The 19,972-nt window shown below is 32.4% G+C and overlaps 1 protein-coding gene and 1 pseudogene across 1 annotated transcript in view; one reads left to right on the forward strand and one right to left on the reverse strand.

The window, feature by feature from the left end:
• LOC128172217 (uncharacterized) overlaps nucleotides 1-19,972 on the forward strand; it is a 219,288-nt gene that overhangs the window by 120,304 nt on the left and 79,012 nt on the right.
• Nucleotides 68-2,144, reverse strand: LOC128172234 (type-2 ice-structuring protein-like; annotated as a pseudogene).

Here is a 19,972-nt window from a genome sequence, read left to right on the forward strand (position 1 = left end):
AAAATGACGAGTCTTCATGGTATCTATGCTTCCACCTCATATACATTTATGATGTCAGTTCTATGATTTACACGTTTTTCTCGCAAACAAAATGACGTTCCATGAAGCACCCAAAGTCGGCCCACTGTGCCCCGGGGTACATCAGGGCCACGCAATCGTCGTCAGCTGTGTAGGCGTTAGGGTCGTACGGTCCCCAGTGGGTGAAGGTCAGGGCCCTGTTATTGGTGCTCCACACAAAAGATCCCTCCGTCAGGATGTCTGACCCACCGAGCCACACAACACAGTCCATCCAGTCAGTCAGACAGTCAACTATAACAAATGAAATGCTAAATAAAAAATGACCGTCGATTGTTATTATTTGAATTGAATAGATTTTATTGATTAAATCAAATGGATTACACACAAGTTCTTAACAGCTTAGGTAGTCTTCTCCTAATAAGGAACATTATAAATTCATTATATATTATTGACAACATTTACGTTGATTTAGCGATGGAGAGTTTTAACGTTTTGGGTTTAATGGGAGTTTGGTGGTAAATGAGTTTGTAATTTGATTTGTTGATTGAGGTGAATGTCGACGTTATAGTTATAGAAAAGACACAAATTGTTTTGAAAGATCTAAAACATATAAATGTATGCAGTTACCTTTAACTGTTCTTTTTTTAGGAGGGATCAATGATTTGTACCAATGCTTACAAAAGTGGAAAGTTATAACATTTTGTGTTAAATAGGAGTTTGGTGGTAATGCGTTTACAATGTATTTGATTTGTTATTTGATGTGAAGGTAAAAGTTTGTTCTAGGAAAGACACGAGGTTTTTAAGCCCTAAAACATATGAATGTATACGTTTTATTTTTTTTAGGACTTATAGGTAAAACACTTTGATATAGAGCTTTAAGGATTTATGATTTCATTGATAACGTTAAGGTTTTATGGTGACGTTGGTTTCTCACATGGCGTCATGTTCTCTGTAATCCAATTGTTTTCCTCCAACGAATCGACTTCCGCCAAATACGACGACTGCTGTTCGCAGAAGAGCTAAAACCAATAATGATATTCTGAGTTATTCAATATTGTTATTAGATTAATGAAATATATAAGATAAAGAAAACAATTCTTTCTACAATTAACAAACTATATCAAAATTTGATAATGTTTGGAAGCTATTTACAGTATTGAATTTAGACCCATTTGCAAGGAAGTTTTTTTTCTTTTAAACTTAAAATAAAAGGAATTGTCCCACTGAATTCCTAAGAAACTATTTTTATTATGCGGATGATGCAACTTCCTGGATGGTGCACCATATGTTGAGTCTGTTTGTCAACATGGGAACTAACGAATATACCGGTATATAGACTGCTGTACATAAGTACAGAAAAATGGCTAACCTGCGCGGAAGCCCAGTTCAGAGCTGTCTGGTCACGAAAATAGCAGTTTTCTTTGAAGTAAAACCACCCTATTTCACATGCTGAAAAAAATGTTTGGAAATGTGTATACTTCCTGAAAAATGCAAAGCATATTTTTTGTACATACACCAATTTAATGACTTTGATTTTTTATTTTTCGAGGGGGGGAGGGCATTTTTTTTATTATTATTATTTTTTAAATGTGCATATTTCCTGAAAGATACACAGCGTATTGTGTGTACATAAACCAGTTTAATGACTTCATTTTCTTTGGGGGGGGGGGCATTTTTTTCTTTATTTTTATTTTTATTTTTTATTTTTCAAAGACATAACAACATTTCATATTAAAAAAAATGTTGAAATATTTTAAATATTTGAAATTAAAATAACAAAACTCACGATTTTGCGACTAAAACGACCAGTCAAGCCTAACATCGTAAGCAAGCGCCTCCGTGAGGGGACTCGTCAAGAGTTTACAAGACTCTGACTGTGAGTGATAAAACACCCCACCACACCCCGACTTATAGGCCGCGCATTTCATTGAGCATTTGACTATTCCAAATGAAGACAGCTCGGCAATGTATCCAACTGTTCCCACCGTTATAACTTTGTTTTCAATGTATTTGTTCTTGGATAAAAACAACTGATGGTTTTCAGCGATTACACCCCACGTGGTCAAGGACAGAAGAAGGATTTGACAACGGATCGAGAGAACAGTTTGTAGGCAAAAAACGAACATTATTTCAGTTTATACCCACTTTACATTTTTATGCATGTAACAGGGTAGCGCCGTTAACAATGGCTCATCACAATATTAACAGTGTAACAGAATATTCAAAGAATATGTTTCGTTCTGCTTACCGGAGGACAAGTTTTAATTACAAATTAATTAATAATTAACACCAAAAGCAGAAAAATTCGAGCCATTTTCATTGAAAATAGTTTTCATAGCTGATAAGGAATTTAAAATTCGATATAACATGCAGGGGCATATATAGCAAACCTTCATACATATTCTGTAAGATTTCAGTAGCTTAACATCGTATCTATTTTACGTATTACGTAAAATATAAATTATAGCTGTTTTCAACCAGGTCGTTCATTATTCAAACTTAATTCAACGGCAATGCGATAAAACGAATGAGTTTTTGAAGTTGTATACAATGTTAACATTGATTTTTTTATTATTAAAATACAATTAGTCTTGTCACTTAATGAATATAAGAATACATGATCAGTTACATAATTAGGAACCGTGTTGATCTGTTCTTATGGTAACCGGGGCGGTCAATTTTACAATTATAGAATGAAAGAATTGAGCTATTAATAAGTTATCGACAAGTTTCAGGTTGATGTAGTCAAAATGAAATAAATTACTTTCTTTAATTACAAATTTGAAAATATAGGCTTACAGTTAGTCTGTAAAACTTGTAGGTGTTGAGCAACGATTTTGCTGCGAGGATTTTGTTAAACTTTAAACACACGTGTGAGTCATCATTTAAAGAAACCCGATGTCTGTACCTAATTATTAAACTTCATTCTGATTGGTTTAGACGCAGTTGATAATCCGTTCTATTACACTCAGCGTTAGCAACACACTTTGCAATAGGCAACACAACAAATTCTTATATGTGCGTAAATTATGCGTGTACGGTTTGCCGTACAATTCACGTCATTTCCATATAAAAGCAGTAATTTTTTTTCGAAAATTAAGACATCAGTATAACAAAATAAATAGCACCTGTTTGGGAGGGTAACGGTACTAGTTCAAATTGACACCCCGAGAAAACCATTGTCAACCGAGGGGGAGGGAACAATAAATCCTTGCCTCTAAAAAAGGGACTAAAAATAGGGGGGGAGGGGGCAGTTCTTATTATTTAATTTCATGTTAAATACTGAGATCTGATTGGTTTAGACGCAGTTGATAATCCGTTCTATTACCCTCAGCGTTAGCAACACACTTAGCAACGGGTAACACAACGAATTGTTACATGCGCGTACGGTTCGCCGTAGAATTCACGTCATTTCTATATAAAAGCTTTAAACATATTCCCTAAAATTAAGACATTCAGTATAATAAAATAAATAGTGCCTGTTTGGGAGGATAACAGTTGAAATTGACACCCGCTTCGCGTCGGTTGACAATGGTTTCCTGAGGGTGTCAATTTCAACTGTTACCCTCCCAAACAGGCACTATTTATATAATATAACACCCCGAGTATAAACGCCTATCAATAATGATGAGTTAAAATTCATTTCCCGTGTTTTGTTTAGTTCATCGCCTGTTGTATTAACATTATTATTATAAAGGAAAGTGAATTCTGTACCATTAATGGACGAGTTAACCCATTTTTGGGAGTTGATTTAATCAACTCTCCTATGCAGTTACTCAGACAAACCGAAAGTGAAACAGTGTTTGGACATCAGCACAAATCATTGCTGCTGACAAGACTTAGTTCTTGAAAATAATTGATGAATTCGATGTAATGTATGCTAAAGCATTTTTTTAAGGAAACTTATTTACAAATACCTTGAAAATAGTCAGATTTTAAATGGTACGAACAATTTAAATATTTTTTGTAGTCGTTGAACACAACAGTCAAAGCCGCAAGTTTCGCATTTTACTTTTGATTCTCATGTACCTAACATATGGGACCTACATATTGCATATCGATTTCAACAAGAGACACCCCTCTAACTAATGATAATCATTAAAAATCATTTCATGAATTTTAGCAACACTCATAAGCCTTCAAGTACAGCAACTATTAATTTTACAAAAATATTTATACCCGAAACTGTCCCTTGCTACCATATAGCTGGTTCAGGCATAAGTATATGAAAATTAAAATACATGTACACCGTGGCCCATCAAACATGTTGATAGTGATCAAACTACTTAAGGTCAACATCTAGTAAATGAAAGGTGCTTACAGGTTCATAAAAAATAAGATATAAATTCGTTCAATGATGCTTCATAACAATCGCTTTAAAGCTGCTTGGTCCGATTTTATATCAAATTTTATGCATGCTGTTAAACGATGGTTATGCTAAGTATATGTATAATAATAGACATTGCAGTAGTTGTCCCAGTCAGTGAAGCCAAATTTTAATGAAGAAAAGTTCGTACACAATTTGCTAATAAAACAAACTACATAAAAGGGTACCGCGATATTTCGCCTCATGTTAAATTTCACCCCTGACGACGAGACGGGTATTGTTTTATTACGACTTTGACATCGCTTTGAATAAAGGTCGAAATAATCAGACAAATAACAAATAAACATGTTTACGTTTTGTTCGCTAATATTTCTGAAGTTTGCTTTCTTTACAATCGGTGCAAAGCATTCGGGTTGATTTACCCCAATCATTCGGGGGACGAAACCAAACGGTTTCCTTTTCTAAACATTCCCGTGATGCATTATGGTTTGTTTTTTAGTTTGCCCAAAAAGAAATTATTTTTATATACTTTGAATATGTCTAACTTTGAAAGGAGGTTAATTCTGCTGGTGTAAATAGGAGAAAGTCCATAACTTTCTATGTTTGTATGGAAACAAAATTGATATTGCATGTTTGGCAGGGTGTACCGAGGCTAAAATTTTTGGTAAACACAATGAAAAATCTTGTTTTAAGGTGTCATTTTCAATAAAGTATGAAAGAATTGAGGAACAAATTTCGGAGTTTTGTCAATTTTTGACTAATATATATATCTAGAATGCCTATACAGTCTCCCACAAAACGGAATTAAACAAGCTCTTGACCTTTTGTTTAAAATGATGTCAAATTGAATATAGATATCGGGATTACTTTTCCCATGATTTAACATAGAATGTCAAGAAATTGTTGAATTGTCTACATAACTCCTTTAAACCCGTTAAGTACGGGAAAAAGATGTTTCAAAATCCTGACGTCATATTGGTTCTAGCACCAAAAGGACACTGTGGAATAGCCCCAGAGTGCATAACAGTTATGTATAGGCTTAATACTCATTATACTTGGACATAATGTTCAAGCTTAATTATTAATTATTAATATGTAAGAGTTGAATGTGTCCCAATGAATGATTTTTTCATTTTTCTGCAGAGTTGCCGCACTTTGCTTTAATCTATAAAAAATAATTATAAAAAAAAATCTATACGATATAAAATTTATTTTCAATAGTTTGTATTCCCAATGATAGAATACATCTTACCACCAAAGCATTTATTGATATTTTTAGTATTAACTTTTTTATTTTGATTAAAGTGCTTTTCCCCATAGACCGTAAGGCAATCTTCATTAATGAATTACTGTTTAGTTACATGTAATAATATGTTTGGAAATTTCTCACGGTAAATCATTTTCTACTCTATATTGCTATAAATTAATAACAGAGCATTAAGTACATGATGGAATTCAAGGTTGGAAAAATTAGGTCCCAATTAATATAGATCGGATGCCTTGTTACCAAGCACATTAACTGGGCTAAAGAACAGGATAAAGACGAGACTCTAAGGTTCTGGATGAGAGTAGTGAGAAGTGGAAGGAAACCTAGATCAGATGAAATTTGTGCGAAATTTTTGCCACATGTCCTCAACAGAAATGTTGATAGATTATTCATTGAAAACAATATTTTATTCAAGGAAATCAAAACTGAGGATGAAACAAGAAAGCAGTTAGTAGTACCTGCAAACCAAATAGATTTTATTTTGACAGAAATTCACAACAAATTTGGACATCCAGGTAAAGACAGAACACTGTCATTGCTTAAAGATAGATTCTTTTGGCCAGGTATGACACAGAATGTAGAGAACTGGATAAAGTCATGCAGCAGGTGTGTTCACAGGAAATCACAGACCAACCAGATAGCACCACTTGTTAATATCAGGACCACCTATCCATTAGAGTTGGTTTGTATGGATTATGTCACTTTGGAAAGATCATCAGGAGGATATCAACATATGTTAATTATTACAGATCATTTTACTAGATATGTCCAAGCTGTACCAACCAGAAACATGACTGCAAGAACTACAGCAGGGGCACTACTTAAGAACTTCATCTTTCATTATGGATATCCTAATCGACTTCATTCAGATCAAGGGGCTAATTTTACAGGTAAGATCATTCATGAAATTTGTAAAATTACAGGTACTCAGAAATCCAGGACATCACCTTACCATCCGATGGGAAACGGAATGACGGAGCGTTTCAATAGAACATTGTTTGACAAGTTAGGAACTTTAGACCCAGACAAGAAAACCAAGTGGAAAGAATATGTAGCACCATTAGTTTCAGCCTACAATTGTACAAGACATGAAAGTACAGGCCAAACACCATACTTTCTTATGTTTGGACGTCATCCAAGAATACCTATAGATTTAGCTTTAAATGTCAGTGGAAAAGATTTTAAAGGTTTAAACGATTATGTCAAGAACTTGAAGACCAGAATGAAGGATGCTTTTAGAATAGCAAAAGACGTTGCAGATAAAGCAAGGGAAAAGCAAAAAGAAGGATATGATCTTAAGGCCAGAGGGGCAAGGATAGATATAGGGGATAGGGTGTTAGTGAAAATTTTAGCATTTGAGGGAAAGCATAAGATAATGGATTGATGGGAGGAAAAGCCGTATATAGTGAAGGAGCAGCCAAATGCAGATACCCCAGTCTATGTCGTAGAAAGACAGGATGGCAAAGGAAAGAAAAGAACATTACATAGGAACTTATTACTTCCAATTGGCTACTTAGATGCAGATGTTTCGTCCAGTAATAAAGAGACTAGTGTTGAGAGAAGTATCAGTAGACCAAAGCCACAACCAAGACCAAGAATAACAGGACCAAGACAGATAAAACAGCCTATTAGAGAGAAGGCTGTAGAAACTGACTCAGACGACTTTGATGATGATTCAGATCCAGATAACCAGCTGGTAAGGATAGTACATAAAAATGTCCCAACTGACATTAGGCGTAGATGTACTGAGGTTAGAGAGGAGAGTCAGGTGATGGAAACTGGGAACTCCGGAGCCCAGGAGGAGGCGGAAGTTACTCCACCAGACAAACCTGAACAAGTAGAAAATCATGTTCAAGAACATGATACTGATATAGATCAAGATGAGGAAGGGTCGCATAGATCAGTCAGAAGAAGTAAACGGGTAAGTAAACCACCCAGTCATTTATCTGATTATCATTGTTACAGAGTATCAGATGACTGGAAAGAAAGAGTGTCTATGTTACAGTAACTCATGGCAACTACCGATAAAAAGTATGAAAATGTTTTTATTCAGTTGATTGCAAATATTATGAACAAGTAAATGTGTTTTAATCTCCTAATGACGAGGACGTCATTTTTCAACAGGGGGGAGTATGTGATAATGTGTTATTTTAAGGGTTATAAAATTTAAGTAATTAAATTCAGAAATAAAATAGTTTAGAATAAATAAAACAATTTAAAAGTTAAACTACACATTATACATGGAGTACATTTACATACTACTAACTTCACTATGCAGGAACTTACTAATTTATTATTAGAGTTATCTTTCTTAGCTTACTTTAAATATTCGTTAGGACTAGTTTTAGATAAGAACTAGTTTAGAGGTCAGTGACAGTCTATTGGTCATAACAAGAATTCTGGATTTCCATTGGTTATTCTAGGGTCAAATTCCTAGAGAGTTCAGTTTGATTTATGTATAATTTAATTTCAACTCTACAGTCAAAGAGTGAAGGTCCTAAAGTGGTTTATATATATTTCTTAAGTCATTTATATTGGACACAACAATGACCTTAGAAAGTAAGTTCTTTTATTAATATTTCCATTAACAATATTGCTAGTGAGAGAATGAAAGATTCTGTGCAAGTGATTGATGTGAGAAGTAAATAAGCAATTGATGATATCAAGAATATCAAGTTGTTTTATTAATTACACGGAGCTATAGCAATCAATTATTACGTGTTATATAGATTGATATAAATCTGACCAATTGATAATTATATATCATTGTACATAGATTGACAAGTACCTTATTGTATATACAGGTCAAAGCCATGTATTGCTGATCATACATTGTCAATGTCTGTATTAGACTAATTACGTGTAATAGTCACCTGAGGCCACAATTCGGTAATTATTGATCTTTTCCATCTATAAGTTTACTATTTATAATTTGGGTAATAAGACCTATTTCCTTTTGAATAGTAAATTCATGAAGTTAGCTAACAGTGTAATATTTTAGATTTTATGCTTGATGATAAATATGTCTATTTATTATTATTTACAAATGTGATAAAATACGTCCTATTGTTATTAAATATTGATTATATTGTATGTATTTTGTAGGGTGTTTAAATTGTATCACCATAAATCATCAATCGAAATCTCAATGGCTGTGCGTGTTATTATTTGATGATAAAACCCACGGTTACACAATGACTCGAGTTAAAAATAGACCAATGACGATTGTTAATGAAGCATGTATTTGTGTTAAAAATCGACGCTGTCCCTATAACAGCATTTATAGTGCTGCGTAAAATATTATATCATTAGTGCTGCGATACACTATGTTCTTGGTTTTTTAACATAATGCATTATATTGACAGATGGAAAAACAGACCTATAATTAAGAAAGCAGATCTTTCAAAAAAAACGCTTTCTACTGGTGGTTTTAATGGCGAGAAAAATTCAACAATCATTTTTCCTGATTATAATAAATTCTAAAAATTCAAATCAAAGTATTGCATTAAACACAATATATTTTATTTATCGTTAAATATATTTTTAGAGCTCTAAGACAACAGAATGTATCTGATCTACGAATCAGTTGGTGATAACAACCAGTTTATCTGTATAAATTCAGATAGATGTTACATATAATGGAGATGCAAGCTTGTAATATTAATGATTGTAAGGGGTATATGTGTCGTTATGTGTATACAACTACACACATATATAACAAATTATAGGTGCATTTGAAAAATGATACGGGTTAAACAATTCTAACAAATATACTCGAAAGCAAAACTTTATATATTTTTATAGTAACGGTCGTTTCTTTCGTGTCTTATACCAGAACTACAACTAAATTCAGCAGAATGTGTTTTGGTTAAGACAGTTTGCTTTTACCTTTTTAATCCTGTTTTGTTTTAAAATTCAAACTATTTTCACCTTTGCAGATGCCTATCAGCTTATAGTCTGCTGGCTGCAATTTCAAATTGTTCGCATCATTGCAGGTAAACATGTATCGTATAACGCCAATACCTGTAGTATATAGGAGAGCCAGTCTGGTATCTCAACATTAAAAACATGTAGAGGGGTGGCTGACAACTCGAGCCTGATTTCGTAAAAATAAAATGTCAAAAATGTGTAATTGTTTTTTTTATAATAAAGTAGAAGGTTAAAATAGAGAGAGAGAGAGAGAGAGAGAGAGAGAGAGAGAGAGAGAGAGATTCAATGTGTTGTGTGATGATTCCTATATAATGTTATTAAATGTACTTGTACCAATGCAACGCCAAAAACAAAAATACAAATTCAATCGAAATGTTTAATCAATTTTAATTAATTTAAGTTGTAATATGAAAGGAAATAACTAAGTTTGGCAGAACCATTTTAATGCTGTTCGTATACAAAGTGGAATAGTGGTTTTACAAAGTATTACTTGAAACCGAGCACAAATATGCAAAACATTTATATATTTTTTTTTTTTGGGGGGGGGGGTGTTAATACGATCCTTTGAATTTAGGTTAAAAATGCAACTTCTCACTTTTAACTGCATTCACAATAATCATATAGAAATGTGGTGATAACGAAATGTCAATCTGTATAGATACAAAAGGTGTTACATGTAATGGAGATACAAACTTGTAATTCAAATGATTGTATGGGGTCAGTTATGATGATATGTATACAATTTAAAATATACATGTATTTTAAAAATGATGCGGGTAAAACAATTTTTACAAGTACCACCGATAGCAAAACTTTCCGTTCTGGTCGTTTCTTATACCGGAACTTTAACTACATTTAGCAGAATTCGTTTTGTTTAAGACAGGTTGCCTTGCCTTTTTATCTTGTTTTCTGATTTTTAAATTCAAACTTATTTCATCCTTACACACTCCTATCAACTTATATGACAACAATATATACTTATTTGTTTAGATATAAAGGTTGATTTGTCGCTGTTATTTCAACACACCCTCTTTGTGATGACAAATTCATGCAATTGCTTATAGATTCTACTATACTTAATTTTATACCTTGCTATTTAATAATACAGAGTAACGAAAAAGATCCCTGCATAAGTTTACAAATATTTGTTTTTGATTTTCATACACCCCTTATTGATTAGCATACATAGTACGAGTCTGCGTAAGATGTCAATTTACGCGAGAAATGTCTAATTGTAGTAAGTAGGACAGCCGGTCTGGTGACTAAACATTAAAAACAAGGAGAGGGTAGGCTGATAACTCGGGCGTGATTTCGTAAAAAAAATGTCAAAAATGTACAGTTGGTTTTTCTTAAATAAAGCAGAAGGTAAAAATGAATGGAGAGAGAGAGAGAGAGAGAGAGAGAGAGAGAGAGAGAGAGAGAGAGAGAGAGAGAGAGAGAGAGAGAGAGAGAGAGAGAGAGAGAGAGAAGACAGGTATACAAACAGATAGACTGGAAACATCGAAACACAGAGAGCGGTAGAGAGAAGTACATTAGTTTAGTTCGACACCATACGTGACTAAGCATTGTGAAAGCAACAACGACATCAGATTACATCTGTTATAGAAACAGTTACCTCAATAAGAAACATGAGCGAAAGTCGGACACCGATTTAAACAATAGAAGCGTTTTAACCAGAGTGTGTGATAGAGATATTCAAAAGTTGTTTCTACATTTAAAATCGTGTACTCTGTAATAAGAATTGTTTTGTACAGAATAACCACAATTTCTTGCCAATATCGAGTATCAAAAATCCACGGATACATGCTACCTAATGCTTTAGTCACCATAGAAACTTCAGGTTGCTTTTTATGATAGTTTTAAATCTGTTAAACGTTTTGTTTTAAGTTTTAGATTTATGACTAATATTGATTTCTTTGCCTCTCGAGGCTTAGTTGCTGATAAATATTAACCACTTTGTATAGAAGATATCGAATTGCCTATGTATGCAAGAGACGGAAACAGAAACGAAGAGAGAGGTACATTAGGTTTTTTTTTTACCTACGTATAAAACATTCAATGAACATGACGCCTAAGGTTAGATATTAAGCAATGTGAATGTAATAACAACATCGCATTTCACCTGTTTTTTTTTTTTTAAAGATACCTGGGTCATAAATTAAAGCAAAAGTCAAGCACTGATTTTAACAATACAAGTGTGTTAACCAGAGCATGTGAATGTATTAGAAACAGTTTCAAGCAGTAGCTTTTGAACACTATATTTTTTACTCCAAGTTTTTTCCCCAAATGCTTTACACTGGTACATGTTAATGTACCAGTGTAGTCTTATGTAAACATATAATGTTAAAAAAGCCAAATTAATTTTGATTGCAATTACATCTGTAGAGATTAATCTAAGGCATAATAATGTCTAAGTTTGTTACAATTTATCATGATAAGTATACTTCAGTAAATAGTACACGTACATGTGTTTACTTATTTTGTTTATAGAGACTGTATAGAATTTCTGATCTGTAAGAATTCTGAATGAGAACCTCATAATGACACAATTATCATCAAACTGCATCAATTTAACATTGTTCTTTTACCAATTTTAGATTTCTCTCATTCATTATTTGTTATTATCATGATGGTTTTGTGTTATGTATATCCCCCCTCTCCCGTGGGCCCTTGATAACGAAACTTAAGAGATTTACTTCATTTGTCACAGAAGAAAGAAATAGTTTGAAAGAAGCAAATTTAAAACTACAAAAAATGATAAATAGAAAGAAAGTAACCATGAAACGACACAAAAATATGAACTCAATCGAGATAGTTTTAAATATCAGTTTTTAAAGATTATGTTGAGTTGTAATTTGCAAAGGAATCTCTAAACTAAGTTTGGCAGAGCCTTTCTAATGTTGTACGAATGGTATTTCAACAAAGTATTACTTCAAACAGAACACAAATACACACGATTCATTCAACTGGGTTTTATATACAATCCTTTGAGAAAAAAAATTCAACATTTCACATTAAACTGCATTCACAGTACTCAGCCAACCGTTTAACTTGACGAAATCATTCAACGAAAGGGGTGTCATTAAGCGCCTTCGCTTGCTTGTGCTATATACATTTCCTCCTGTGGGTGATTTTATCTGGTTTTTATTGAATGCCACTTTCTACTGGTAGTTTTAATGACAAAAATATGAGAAAAATTCAAAAAATCACTTTCTGATTATAAGAAATTCTAAAAATTCAAATCAAAGTATTGCATTAAACACAATATGTTTTATTTATCGTTAAATATATTTTTAGAGCTCTAAGCCAACATAATGTATCTGATCTAAGAATCGGTTGGTGATAACAAACAGTTTATCTGTATAAATTCAGATAGATGTTACATATATTGGAAATGCAAGCTTGTAATATCAATGATTGTAAGGGGTCTATGTGTCATTATGTGTATACAACTACACACATATATAACAAATTATAGATGCATTTGAAAAATGATACGGGTTAAATAATTCTAACAAATATACTCGAAAGCAAAATTTTATATATATTTTTTATAGTAACGGTCGTTTCTTTCGTGTTTTATACCAAAACTACAACTACATCTAGCAGAATTTGTTTTGGTTAAGACAGTTTGTTTTTACCTTTTTAATTCTCTTTTTTTTAATTAAAACTATTTTCACCTTTGGGGACGCCATTCAGCTTATAGTCTGCTGGCTGCAATTTCAAATTGTTCGCCTCATTGCAGGTAAACAGGTTTCGTATAACGCCAATACCTGTAGTATGTAGGACAGCCAGTCTGGTGTCTCAACATTTATATCAACTAAAGGGGTGGCTGACAACTTGAGCGTAATTTTGTAAAAAAGTTTTTTTTTTAAATAAAGTATAAGGTTAAAAGAGAGAGAGAGAGAGAGAGAGAGAGAGAGAGAGAGAGAGAAGAGAGAGAGAGGGAGGGGGTTCAATGTGTTTTATGATGATTCCAATACAATGTTATCGTCAAAATATACTTGTACCAATGGAACGAGAAAAAAAAATACAAATTCAATCAAGGTTTAATCCATTATCAATTTTAAAGATTAGATTAAGTTAAATTTGAAAGGAATCTCCTAACCAAGTTTGGCAGAGCCATTTTAATGCTGTACGCATATAAAGTTGAGTAGTGATTTTATAAAGTATTACCTCAAACTGAGCACAAATATACACGATATTTTTTTGGTTAAATACGATCCTTTGAATTTAGGTTACAAATCCAACATTTCACTTTAAACTGCATTCAAAACAGTTAAGGGATTCAATTGTTTTACATGACCACGTGTTCTATGCAGAATACTGTGTTAAAATCATTCGCATGCTTTAATATACGAAACAAATTCTCAATGATGTGAAAATTAGAAATGATGACGATAAGAAATATTATTCACTATTATCATTTAATTTGAAATCGGGTTAAAAATGAAGTATTTAATGAAAATCAGACACATACATATATAGGTCTTGGTAAACCTAATTATCAAGTGTCATATTATAGGTAAGAATCAGTCATGAGAAGATCTTACGTAAAAGGTGTTGGTATAATACCAGCTTCGATAACTAATTTCTTATGCGTAATGAATTTTGCTGCTTGAAACATAAACATTTTAAACTGACTTGTTTTAACAATTGATTAAAGTATCATACATTACTATGATCAATATTTACAATCTGTGTTTAACCTTCTATTAACATTGAAAATCTGTAGTGTTCAATGTTCACTAACGGCACTTGAGCAGAAAACCTTAGGTCTAAACATTTCCAGTAATGCGATAGGAGGTCATGTGGTACTTTGGGTTCATGCGTCGGTGCACGTATCGCGGAGGTTCAGATATTCAATTTTGTTAAATCTAAAACAACACCGTATTACACCTCCTATTTTAATAAAAACATTATTCAGAAATATACGGAGAACCAGACAGTGAATTCAAAAATAGATGCGTCTTAACCAGAGAATGTGAATTTGAAGTTTTAATGATTTCAATTAAATTGATTTTTTTTATTGTAAGTTATCTGTGTTAATAATTTATGTTTTACATAATGAACGATGAATAACAGAGAGAGAGAGAGAGAGAGAGAGAGAGAGAGAGAGAGAGAGAGAGAGAGAGAGAGAGACAGACAGACAGACAGACAGACAGACAGATAGACAGAGACAGAGAGACAGAGACAGAGAGAGAGTTAGTCACTACATTAAAATTGTGTATTTTGTGGTAAAAAGACGTTTCTTGGGAAAACACACACTTTCTCACCAATATCGTGTACCAAAGACACATGAATACATTCGACACAATTCTTTATTAACTGAAGGAATATAAGGGCGAGTTTTTGGATAATTATAAATTCTTATCAAAGTTTTCTTTTTTTATAAATTTATTACAGATATCATTTTTCTTGAGCTATTGTCTCTTTTTTCTTCATTTGCTGATAAATATCAAATACGATCACCGTTAGAAAGATATGACAGGATATTAATAGCAGCTTTTTAATTAATATATTGAACTGCCTCAACACAATAGAAAGAGAGGGACGGACAGATATAGAGAAGTAAAAAAGTTTCGCTTCATAGGTCTAGAAATCTCGAAACATATATCGCCTATGTTCTGATAATAAGCATTTTTAGAACTAAACGGCATCATATTACACCTGTTATTGAAAGGGCTACCTGGTTCAGAATTTGGAGCTTGGGTCAGACACCGATTTCAACAACACAAAAATTCAACAATAGAATCATAGAGGCGTGTTAACCAGAGCATGTGAATTTTACTGAAGTTAGCATGGTCCCATGTAATACATTTCGAATGATTTATTTCTTTAGATTTGGAATGTTTTATTTTTTTACATTTAGAGTGTTTTATTTCTCTACATTTGGAATGTTTTATTTCTTTACTATTTTGAATGTTTTATTTCTTTACATGTAGAGTGTTTTATTTCTTTACGATTTTGAATGTTTTATTTCTTTACTATTTTGAATGTTTTATTTCTTATTTTTATTTACATTGGTACTGATCGATTATTATACTAAATTAATAATCGAGAATAAAAAAACCCAACATTTTAGTGCAAATGTTCATCCGTTATCCATTTTGAAAGTTCATTTTAATTAAAATTTACGAAGAAATCTCTTAACTTGGGAGAGATAGTTTTATACTCTATGTAAACAAATTGGTGTCGTAATTCATCAAAGTACAGCATCATCCCGAACACTATTACACACATTGTATTCCGTTCTTTGTTAAATAAGAAAGCTTGGAAGGAGGCAGACTGAGATAAAAACAAACAGAGAAATGCACACACAGTGGTATAGACACATAAAGACGTATATCGATAAACAGAAAGGAATATATATATATATATATATAGGTAGTACACTGAAAACAAATAATTTAACACGTCAGCTGAATAGGAAAGAAATTAATATACGATATATTATGAATATATTTTCATAATTTATTTACACGTTACAGTTTGCATGTATTGCTCGTATAACTGATCTAGACAACAAATATCCATCCAATGGTTTTGTTCTACAATGGATAACTTACTTCTCTGTCTAATGGACAAATTTGTAATTGTAATGAAGGCTAATAGAAAAAAAAAACCCCACAATATTAGGTATTGTTTTTAGGCTATCACGTATAATCTTATTATCAATAAAACATTAAACTATCTTTAGTTTATAGTTAAGTGTATATAAATATATATAAAACAAAAGAGAAGATTTGTGGATAAGAGTAATATAGTCTTAAAATATGTAAACAATTTGAAAAGGTTTAAAACGAACAACGATGCAGATTTTATCAATATATGACATTGATGAAAATCATGCATCATCTATACAAAGAGTTAAACTGACAAACAAAATAAAAAGAGAGAAAACAGAAACAGTTTAAAAAATTAAGAGTGCTTGATTTTTTTATATAAAATTAGTTTAGATATAATTGATTTCACAGCATGTACCATAGACAGCACAATGACTCGAGTTAAACATAGACCAAGGACGATTGTTAAGGTATCTGGTATTTGTGTTAAAGTCGACGATGTCCCTTTAACAGCATAGATAAAACCGTGTGTTGCAAGGAATGTTACATCATCAGTGTTGCGATGTACTTTTAAAGAAAACTTTGTGTTTCCTAGTTTATTCAACATGATAGTATTATACTTAACTAGACTATAAGCAAAATGTCATTCTGTGTAACCCAGTGATGGAATCTGAAGGTGTGAAGCAATTTTATTAGTATAAGTATCCTTTAACCAAATTCAATTAAAAAAAATCTAAATCTATGTTTGATCATATTCATGTCTTTTAATTTGTTCATAATGTACACCTTACTGTCAAGTAAAAGGAGAGCGCCCTTACTGGGTTTTCTTCCATTTAACATTGAGATGCATCAGATTACGGTCGATATGACGTAGCTTATAATGTTTACCTTAGACAACCCCACTGTTTTAAGACAAGATCAGGTACCATGGCACATGTGTTAGTTATTGATATAATGCCTTTAATGATGAAAATTATAACCTTGTAAAGGCCCATTCTTTTCAGACAAGAGTACCAATTACACATGGACACCTGTTGCACTTTTCATTACACTCAACAAAAAAAAAGAACGAAAATAAACAGTAACTTGCTAAAAGACAATGAATAAAACATGAGTTGTCTAATGTTTCAACTTTGTAAATAACAGATTGCATTGTGTGAGGACTTAAGAGAAACAGAGAGGGACAGATACAAATCTATATAGAGATATAACACTTCATTAGATTATTTTGATACAAAGGTATCTCTCAATTAATATTTGAGGCAATGAGGATTATCAAAACCTAACGGCAATAGTCGCCTGGATGTATAAAAGAAAAAACACACGCAAACATGGAGTCAAAAGAAGCGTCATGTTTCGAAGCTCTTTTTCTTTTAAAATAAATAAAACAGAGAGAGAGAGAGAGAGAGAGAGAGAGAGACAGACAGACAGACAGACAGACAGACAGACAGACAGACAGACAGACAGACAGAGAAAAAATGGAAAGGAGAGGGAAAGGAGGGGAGATACTCGTCAACTTACGTTTAATAGATGTTAGTACATGCACTACTAGCAATATACATTATAGCAATCGTAATACATGTAAGATCTGCAATTTTTATTCTTAAGAATTGGGTTGTACCCTAGATAGATACAGTTAATCTAAAGTTCCTGAGAATCGTATGCTGTTTTGTAAATCATTCCAAACATATGCATCTTTTTTTTTAATTTTGGTTAAATTGTTAAACTATTTATTAAATCATCAAAACGTAGATAGTGTCGATAACTAAATGCAAAATGTTGCGTAAAAATAAGTGGACTATATTCGATAAAGATAAAGGCAGAGAGAGAGAGAGAGAGAGAGAGAGAGAGAGAGAGAGAGAGAGAGAGAGAGAGACAAGTATACAAACAGACAGAAAAGAAACTTAGAAACACAGAGAGGGATAGAGAGATATTTTGACCCAATATGTCTAGAGCATTCAATACACGTGACGCCTAAATTTTTATATTAAGCATTGTGAATGCAAAAACAACATACTATTACACTTGTTTTAAAAACAGATACCTGGGTCAGAAATTGAGGCGAGAGTCAGACAACGATTTTAACAACACAAGTGTGTTAACCAGAGCATGTGGATGTATCAGTAACAGTTTCAAGCAGTAGATTTTGAATACTTCATTTCATTACTCAAAGTTTTTATTCCCAAATTCTTAAGATTGGTACTGGCGATTAAAGATGTTAAAAAAGCCAAATTTATTTTGATTGCTATTAGATCTATAGAAATATTTATTTAAAGCATAATAATGCCTATGTTGTTTACAATTTATCACAATAGGTATACTTCAGTATATTGTACACAAACACGTGTTTACTTATTTTGATTATAGGGACTGTATAGAAGCTCTGATCTGTTGGAGTACAGAATGATTACATCACAACGACACCATTGTCATTAAACTGGATCAATTAAACCTTTTTTTTCTTTTATCATTTCAGATGTGTCTCAATCATTATTTGCTATAATCATGATGGTGTTGTGTTTTGTAAAGCCATTTTACCGACTTATATACTCGAAAGCAAAACTTTTTTTTTTATAGTAACGGTAATTTTTGTCTTTTCTTATACCAGAACTTCAACTTTCATCTAGCAGAATTTGGTTGTTTAATACAGTTTGCTTTTGCCTTTTAAATCTTTTTTTTATTATTAAGATCCAATGTGTTAAATGATGATGCAGTGTTATCGTCAAAATTTTCTTGTACCCATGCAACCAAAAAAAAAATTAAATCAAAATTTGTGTATCCATGATCAGTTCTAAAGATTAGTTTGAATTATAATTTACAAATCAATCTCCTACATTTTTCAGAGCCATTTTAATGCTGCACGCATACAAAGTATAATGGTAATTCAACAAAGTAACACTTCAAACCTAGGACAAACACACACGATGTATTCAGTTATCTGTTAAATACAGTCTTTTGAAAATAGGTTAGAAATGAAACATTTCACCATAAACTGCATTCACATAGTCAGCAAACCGTCAAGCTTTGAGAGAAACATAAAACGAAGGAGGTGTTCTGAAGCATTTGTTTTTGCTTCTGCTATACATTTTCCCCGTCTTAATTAGTTTTTATTTTACATTCTGCATTTTTTTTGGTGATGACCAAAACTCGAGAAACATATTTTCTTGATTATAACAATTTCTAAAACTCCATATCGACATTGAAATAAAATAAAAAGAGTGCATTGCAAAGAACGTATGATTTCGGAATAAAAAAGGCATTTTTAATCGTTTTTAGAGCTTTAAGCCAACCAACTGTGTGTCTAGTCTACGAATCAATTAATGACATGTGGTCATAAAGAACAGTTTATCTGTACAAATACAGATGTATGTTACTGGTAATGTAGGTGCAAACATGTTATTCCAATGGTTTCAAAGGGAAAGTTCCTTTAATTACGTGTACACATTATACACTATACACATTTATAACACATTACACATGCATCTTACATTATGACACGGGTACATGTAAATCAATTCTTACAATTATACTCGAACACAAAACATTTTGTTAAGAGCAACGGCCGTTTCCTATACCAGAACTACAGCTACAATTAGCAGAATTTCTAAAACAGTTTGCATTTGCCTTTTCAGTCTTGTTTTAATTTCTGATTCAAACTCTTTACAACCTTACACACACCTATCAGCTTACACTCTGGTGGCGGCAATTCAAATTATTTGCGTCATCGTAGGTACACAACAGGTATTGTATAACGCCAATACCTGTAGTATGTAGGACAACCAGTCTGGTGTCTACACATTAAAAACAGGTAGTGGGGTGGCTGACAACTCAGGCGTGATTTCTTTTTTAAAAAATGTCAAAAAT

The sequence above is a fragment of the Crassostrea angulata genome, chromosome 2 (assembly GCF_025612915.1).
Source record: "Crassostrea angulata isolate pt1a10 chromosome 2, ASM2561291v2, whole genome shotgun sequence".
Lineage (NCBI taxonomy): Eukaryota > Metazoa > Mollusca > Bivalvia > Ostreida > Ostreidae > Magallana > Magallana angulata.